This window comes from Megalopta genalis, chromosome 17, assembly GCF_051020955.1.
Source record: "Megalopta genalis isolate 19385.01 chromosome 17, iyMegGena1_principal, whole genome shotgun sequence".
Taxonomy (NCBI): domain Eukaryota; kingdom Metazoa; phylum Arthropoda; class Insecta; order Hymenoptera; family Halictidae; genus Megalopta; species Megalopta genalis.
In genome coordinates, this window is record NC_135029.1 from 6770066 (window position 1) to 6777355 (window position 7290).

Consider the following 7290-nt stretch of genomic DNA (forward strand, 5'->3'; position numbering starts at 1 on the left):
TATTATTGACATCAGAACATTATGCATATGTTAAAACTAGGTTCTTTGTACAAATCATTATTTAACAACACGTTCACCCATGTCCACGAAAGACACAAAATCAGAACAACTTGTTTAATGCAGGTTTTGCTCTCAAAATTAATCCTTTTACAGATCATATTCCTTTTTGTTTGCAAATTTAATTCATCGCTTTGAAAATTAAATTTATTTCTTTACTAATAAAATTAACTCTTTCACAGATCAAAATTGGCTGTTCAATTTTTTAATTTAATATGAATTTTTATACTTGTTTATGAAATAGTACAAATACAAATAATTAATCTTGATAGATCAACTTGACAATCAACTTTTGAACTTAATATAAATTTTATTGCAAATAATTTCATATAAGTGAATTTAATTTACAAAAAAACAGGTGTATAAATACTGCAAAGGAATTCAGTTGATTTGCAAAAAGGTGAATATGATCTACAAAAGGATTAATTTAGGGTGCAAAAGGGGGTGAATATGAAGGTGTTCTGATTTCGTGGGCACTGGTGTGACAATCAACGTGTTAAATAATATTTTGTACTCAGAAGCTAGTTTTAATATATGTATAACGTTCTGATATCAATAATAAACGGCTAAGTATTGAGGTCAATGATTGCTACGCATCGCTATTTTCGATGAGCTGTTCGGAAGTAAAACAATGAATCTCAGCTATATTAGATGCGACGTCAACAACCCACTTGTAATCAGCAAAGCAGTCGTTTGCTATTTACACGCTTTGGCAGTGTGCCCCTTGGCTTAATTCTAACACAAAAGCGTCTCAAATAGTCGTAACCGCAAATGAACATCGCATTTTCACCGCAGACTATAATATTCGTTATTAACCCTTATAGTACTATAGACATTAAACTTGCACAACTACTGTAGAAGGTCTCATAGACCGCTAAGATTTATTTCATTATTACGTACCTACTGCTTGAATAAAGATCAAATCAAATTATTCCTACTTTAACATTTTGACTGCTGCATCATCCATAACTGCGAATTATTTGCTTGGATTTGCAAATTACTTTTTTCGGTAATCTATTCTATGCCCCAATTTTATTCGAATCAGCAAAATAGGAATGTTTTGATCTTTTTCATTTCGATTTCAATTTCATTGAATAAGATATTTTACCTTTATGAAAATTTTTGAGGCTGTTGATGTGGTACTGAAAGTGCTAAATATTAATAATAAAAACTTTTAAATGTGGAATCATAGAGTTTCAGTCATTAAAAGATATATTGCTACAATACACGTATTTAAAATATCGTATAAATTAATATATAGATTACACAATATCGTAACTAATATTTATGTTCACCATCGTCGTAAAAAGTATGTTGACAACTCTCACAAATGTAGTTTTTCACTTAAGAATTACATATTGTATTGTATGTATGTATATCTGGTGTATATCCTGTGTAGTGAAATAAATTATACAAGACTTTTATTAGCTACGGAACAATATGTCATCTAACGTAATGTTATTCTGACGTGCAGAAATGATTGATGCTATAAAATTCGGGGGACAAGGTTTTCTAAGGTATACATAATTCTATGTATATTTTGAATGACTTTTCATATAAACTTATAGTGATACAATTAATTGATATTTCTCAATAATTACCTACTGCAGTGTCAGTTTTAATACAAATTTATACAGTTAGAAAGTTACATTACGCACGGCATTAAAATAATGTCTTAACAACAAATATTCTTGTTCCTTGACAACACAAACTTTACTATCCACATAAATACTTTTTTTCAAATAAAATTTTTTAGACTTCGATTCTGTTTCATTTGTGTATGTTTATAGTGATATTTTGCAAATGTGTATAGAAGCACTACCTTGGTTGCAATGTTAAATAAATAAAAACTACGTTACTTTTTGTCCCGCGCTGTAGAATAGAATTAATTGAAGAAATAAAACCAATTGAAATTTTATTACATGTAACTTCAACAACCCTTGCAAGCTTCTATTTTTGTGGTTTTGCAGTACATATATGTATATTCCCCACAATGGCGTAATTACTCTAAACGTAGGCCGAATATTTCACGGCGACACGCGTCTGTGCATCCGAGTCGCCTATTAGTTATTATAGTACTCGGCTTTCCATGAAAAACGGACATAGCAATTTTACGCGGCTCGAACGAAAGCGAAACTGTACAGCTCATTGTTCAAAACATTTCGCTTTCGCTTTTGTTGCAACGGTCTTTCACCGATTAAACCGTAAGCAATTTTTCACGCGAAACTTATTTCGTTTCTGGGCATTCTCTAAACTCGAAGGCATGCACTCGGACGTTACGAATGGTAGAACAAGAAAAGAACGATGTTCGTATCCGCCCACTGCATGAACACTGTTACGTAATAATTCAATAAGGAAAGCAAAGAACGCACAGTTCATAATTCATTTTATTAACCAGGACCTGACCGGAGCTGGAAGTATTTTAATATTATTTAATAGTAAATATGTTTCGCTTATATTAACCCTTTGCACTCGAGTGGTGACTCTGAGGCACCACTAAAATTTGTTACATCACATTTTAAGATAATTTTTATATTAATAAAGCTTAGATTTCAAAAATTGTGAACAGCGTAACTGTTGCGTGGGTCCCAAGAGTTAATTTCATATGCGTAAAATGCATTTTGTCATATAAAATAAAAATACTATTAGTTAGAAAAATCATTTTATATTTACAGTTAAAGTAGGTTCGAGTGCAAAGGGTTAAGGGTGTAGCGAACCAATGCAGTGCTAGTACACTCACACAGAAACGAAGCGTATACATATACGTTAGTTACACTCGCGTCGGTATTTATGTTGACAGCTTCAATTTTTAGGCATTCTTACATATCTCTGTCGTATATTTCTCTTTTGTTTAAAATTTCGCGTTTGTTTTTTAGCGTTTATTGTTTTCCTCGCATCGACAATGCATCAGCGTCGAAGGAGAAGCCGAACTGTGTTCCTTAATATTTTCTTCGTTCTCATTGTCAGTACCATGAAAGAGAAGCATATTTACTGTCTGATAATAGGGAAAAATGTGTTCGAAATGAAATTTTGTTTGGACAAAATGATAAGACATTTGGAATATGAAATAACAAAAGTATTAAAATTAAATAAACTTACATAGTTTGTTTAACTTTTAGTGATGTGTGGACCATAGTTTACGTTGTATCATTTCAATCAGTCTTCTTAGTAAACTTCTATACAGATCCTTTATATACTTTTGATCCAAGATTTCCCAAGCTTCTAAAATTGCAGATTTTAATTCGGAGACTGTATTATACTGTCAGAAAACCTTGCTGGCCAATTTAAAACTTTTACATTTTCTGTTTCAGAATAATTTTTTACTATGAGAGCGGTATGCACGGCTACATTATCTTGCTGAAATATATGTATATCTTGTCCCAGCAATTCTGCGAACGTATGACTCTATCTGTTCCTTGATTAAAAAGTAGATAGCCCTATTCATACGGCCTTGAATAAATTTTATTTCCGTCTTTCCTCTACAGCCGATACTTGCCTATATCATTACTGCACCAGCACCCCATTGTCGACAACTTAACATACTTTGCTTAACACACTTTATATCCATTTGGACCATCCAAATTAATTTTCTTTTCATCCGTGAACATAATACCTTCCCACTGCTTCTTCCATTGAATATGCTTTATTGCAAAACTTAATTGCCGACAATGTGGTGGTGGTACAGTAACGATGTGAGCAGGTATCGGCTATAGAAAAAAGACGGAAATAAAATTTATTTAAGGCTGTATGAATAGTGCTGTCTATTTAAATTTAATTAAGGAACAGACAGGGACTTATGCTCGCAGAATTGTCGGAACAAAATACAGGGTGTCCCAAAAATGTCTCGCAATACGGAAATGTGGGGTAGCTGAGGTCATTCTAAGTAACTTTTTCCTTTGCGAAAATGCAATCTGCGGCTTTGTTTACGAGTTATTAACGAAAAATCACAATTGCGTCGAGTTAATTAGGCTGGCGTGTGACGTCGTGTCGGCGCGAAGAATGCAACAACAATTTTTTTCCCCGAGCATGTCAAAAACCGCTGCTCCTTTACGAATCATGGGCGCGATCCCAAGTACGAAATTAAACATGGAATTGAGAGCGAAATTGAGTGCGAAATTGAGAGCGGAATTGAGAGCGATCTAAGCACGATTTCAAACGCGTTCGACTCGGCTTCGCTCAGCTCGGCACGGCTTTGTTCAGTTCGGCTTTGCTCGCTTGGCTTTGCATCGGCTAGAAAAACTCGACTTAGCTTCGCTCGGCACGAGTCGATCGAAATGTCTTACCTGGCGGAAGCGAATATCGCGGATTGCGTAAAACACGATTCATAATTGTTGAACGACTGATTCATGGGCCCGATCCCAAGCGCGATCTCAAACACGATCTCAAAAACGCAATCTCAATATCGCGATCTCAATATACCGCGATCTCAAACACGCGATTTCAATAGCACGATCTCAATGTAGTGTGATCTGAAACGCGATATCAATAGTGCGATCCCAAACACGACCCTAAACGCGATGTCAAGCGCGATCTCGAGCTTCTTCGATTTCGAGAAAAATGATAACAAAAATATAATATTATAACCCAGCCGAATACGCGACAACCGAAGTCGATGGTTATATACAGCGACCGAACGCCTGAACGATATAATACCCCATGAATAAAATTTTCCGAACACCGAGACGTTCCGCGGAGCGACCGACGATAAAACCCACCCTCCGCGATCCGTGACTGACACTCGAATGAATGGTAGCAATGTCGAACTAGCGGTCGCGTCCCCTCTCCTTGGATGACGTTAATCAAATCCTGACCTTCGAGTTACCGTATTACGTTTTCGAAATCTTAGTGCGTATTACAGCCGAGGTAATTAGGGTAACGGACGATCTCGAATCAGCGCGAATAATACATAACAATTTTTTCCTTCAAGACGTGACGAAGCCCGGATTAGAAGCGGATTTGAATTGCGTATCTATGTTATTGTTTCGAGCTTCTTAATATTTATAACGGTCCTGTGAGCGACGTTGCGTGTGCATTATATGCATACCATTGTGCGTGAATTATATGTATAATATTACATTGAATGATACTGAATTATTGAATTATTCAAATTACCCGAATTATCCGAACAAATTATCCGAATAACTTCTGCAAATAAAACTCGATGCGAATAAATTCTTCGAATGAAACGTGATTCGAATAAATTCTTCGAATAGATCTCCGTTCGAATAAATTCTTCAAATATAGAACTATATTCAAAAAATATTCCGAATAAAATTCCGAACGGCCGTTAATTACGTTCTAAGCCGGCCCTTGACAAGCCTCGAACATTTCGTACGGTATAAGTGGATTTTGTGAAAAGACGGTAACTTCATCCCAAAGATCGGTGACGCTCCCGTGAGCTCAAATGTAATGGATGTCTTGGTAACGCGAAAGATGGTACGATGCGGGCTCATCGGAAGATGCTTTCTCGGTGTAGCAGGAACTATCCCACGTTCCCTCATACTTTTCTGTTTTTTATCTGTCCTCTGTCCCTGCGGTACTTTTCCTTCGATCGTTTTCTTTTACTCTTTAACGAGCATGTAACTGATTGCGCTGAATGCGCTGCAGCGACAAGTGCACGCTACGGCGGATGTCTCGCGGAATTTTTCTCTGTTATACCAAGGCGAGAGAAGTGGATTCGTAACGCTGCAACTGCAGAGTAATAATGAATAACTTCAGGTTTTATGTGCGCAGGATAATCAACGACAGAATTCATTTGCAACGTCATGGCTATTATTACCCTTTTTATTTTATTTTCAGCGTTACGTTAATACAAAACAGTTTGCTGAAAGACCACAAATATTTGGGCAAAATGTTCAGCCTCGGCGATTATTTTATTAAATGCGGAGCGAAGAAATATTTACCGTTTTAATTCTTCATGGACGAGTTACGCAGATCTTTTTGTCCTTCCGTTCCGTGTGATTATGAAACGAGCATAGGTTTTATGTTAAATGAGAAATCGAAAATGGTCTTTCGCTTCACGCACGTGCATAATTAAAATAAAAAGATGAGGAAATAAATACGTGCAATCAAAATGTGCAAATCAGATCGTCCGAAAAATTGTTGGTATTGCGCTTTTATTAATGAAATCAAATTTTGAAACCGATTATCTCAAAACACAATTTTGCTACGAATATCATTATAATTCTGCAGAACCCTTCAATTCTCTTCAGTTGTTTAATTATAAAAAATGATAACGCGCGTAAACGTGTAAGGATGGGAATACGTGAAAAGTATGAAAAATTGAACTAGCCTTAATAAATAGTAGTGATGTGAAATTGTTACGCGAAATTATAAGCGGAATAACTTTTTAAAATTGTACCAAAATGACTTGAATTTTTTTTAAATTATAAAAAGACTAATTTCCTAAACAATGTCTAACAAAATTCTTGCAATCCTTTAGAATGCCAAAAGGAATAAAAAAAACGACTTTTATCAGCTTTTCTATTTGATCCAATAACAACAATACAAAGAATGCATTTTGAAGATCTTCTTAATCTATATGTATGTTGAAAATTTCGTTAAAATTGATTAAATTTTCGTCGTTCACGCAGATAGCGAAATTTGAGAACGTGTTTTTTTTTTACTTTGTTTGTCGTTCGAACCAATTACAGTTTCTGTATGAATTTATTGAGACATTGCCTAGCAAAGTCTGATATCTAAAACAATTCAAGCCATTTGGTCGACTTTGGAGAAAGATATTTTGTTTAATAGTTGTATAAATATTATCCTGAACGACTGCATCTGTATTGTGGGCTTTACATTACAGATTTGTCACAATTTACACTTACTAGATAGTTTAAAATTTGTTTATGAACTCGCAATTTAAAAATATCTAGAGAATGCAAAATGAGATTCATAAGAATTTGTTCCATCGAGGGAAATCACTTTCTACATTGTAAACGCACAAATGACCTACAATCAGAGCATCGTTGAGTAGCGTGTGAACAAGTTAATGCTAATTGTTCCGATTAAATAAATTAGCTAGAAAGCATAAATACCATCATTCAAATTCCTCTACAAGAAACGGCAGTTACACACGAAACTACTTAATTATATGTATAAACATCAACTTGCTTAATTACGTAAAGAGTGAAAGTCAAGCAAAGCCATTGTTCAACATTTTCCGTATCTTCTTCGCAAGTTATCCTACACATATATTTATCGATTTACAAACATAATATTTTCAAATAA

The 7290-nt window shown here is 34.9% G+C and overlaps 1 long non-coding RNA gene across 1 annotated transcript; it reads right to left on the reverse strand.

The window, feature by feature from the left end:
- Nucleotides 1-1369: 1369 nt before the first annotated feature.
- Nucleotides 1370-4783, reverse strand: LOC143260711 (uncharacterized). The gene is made up of 3 exons (XR_013034997.1): nt 3355-4783; nt 3157-3279; nt 1370-3052 (listed from the first exon to the last, which is right to left on the reverse strand). It is a non-coding gene; the product is annotated as an uncharacterized LOC143260711 (long non-coding RNA).
- Between the last annotated feature and the right edge of the window lie 2507 nt (nt 4784-7290).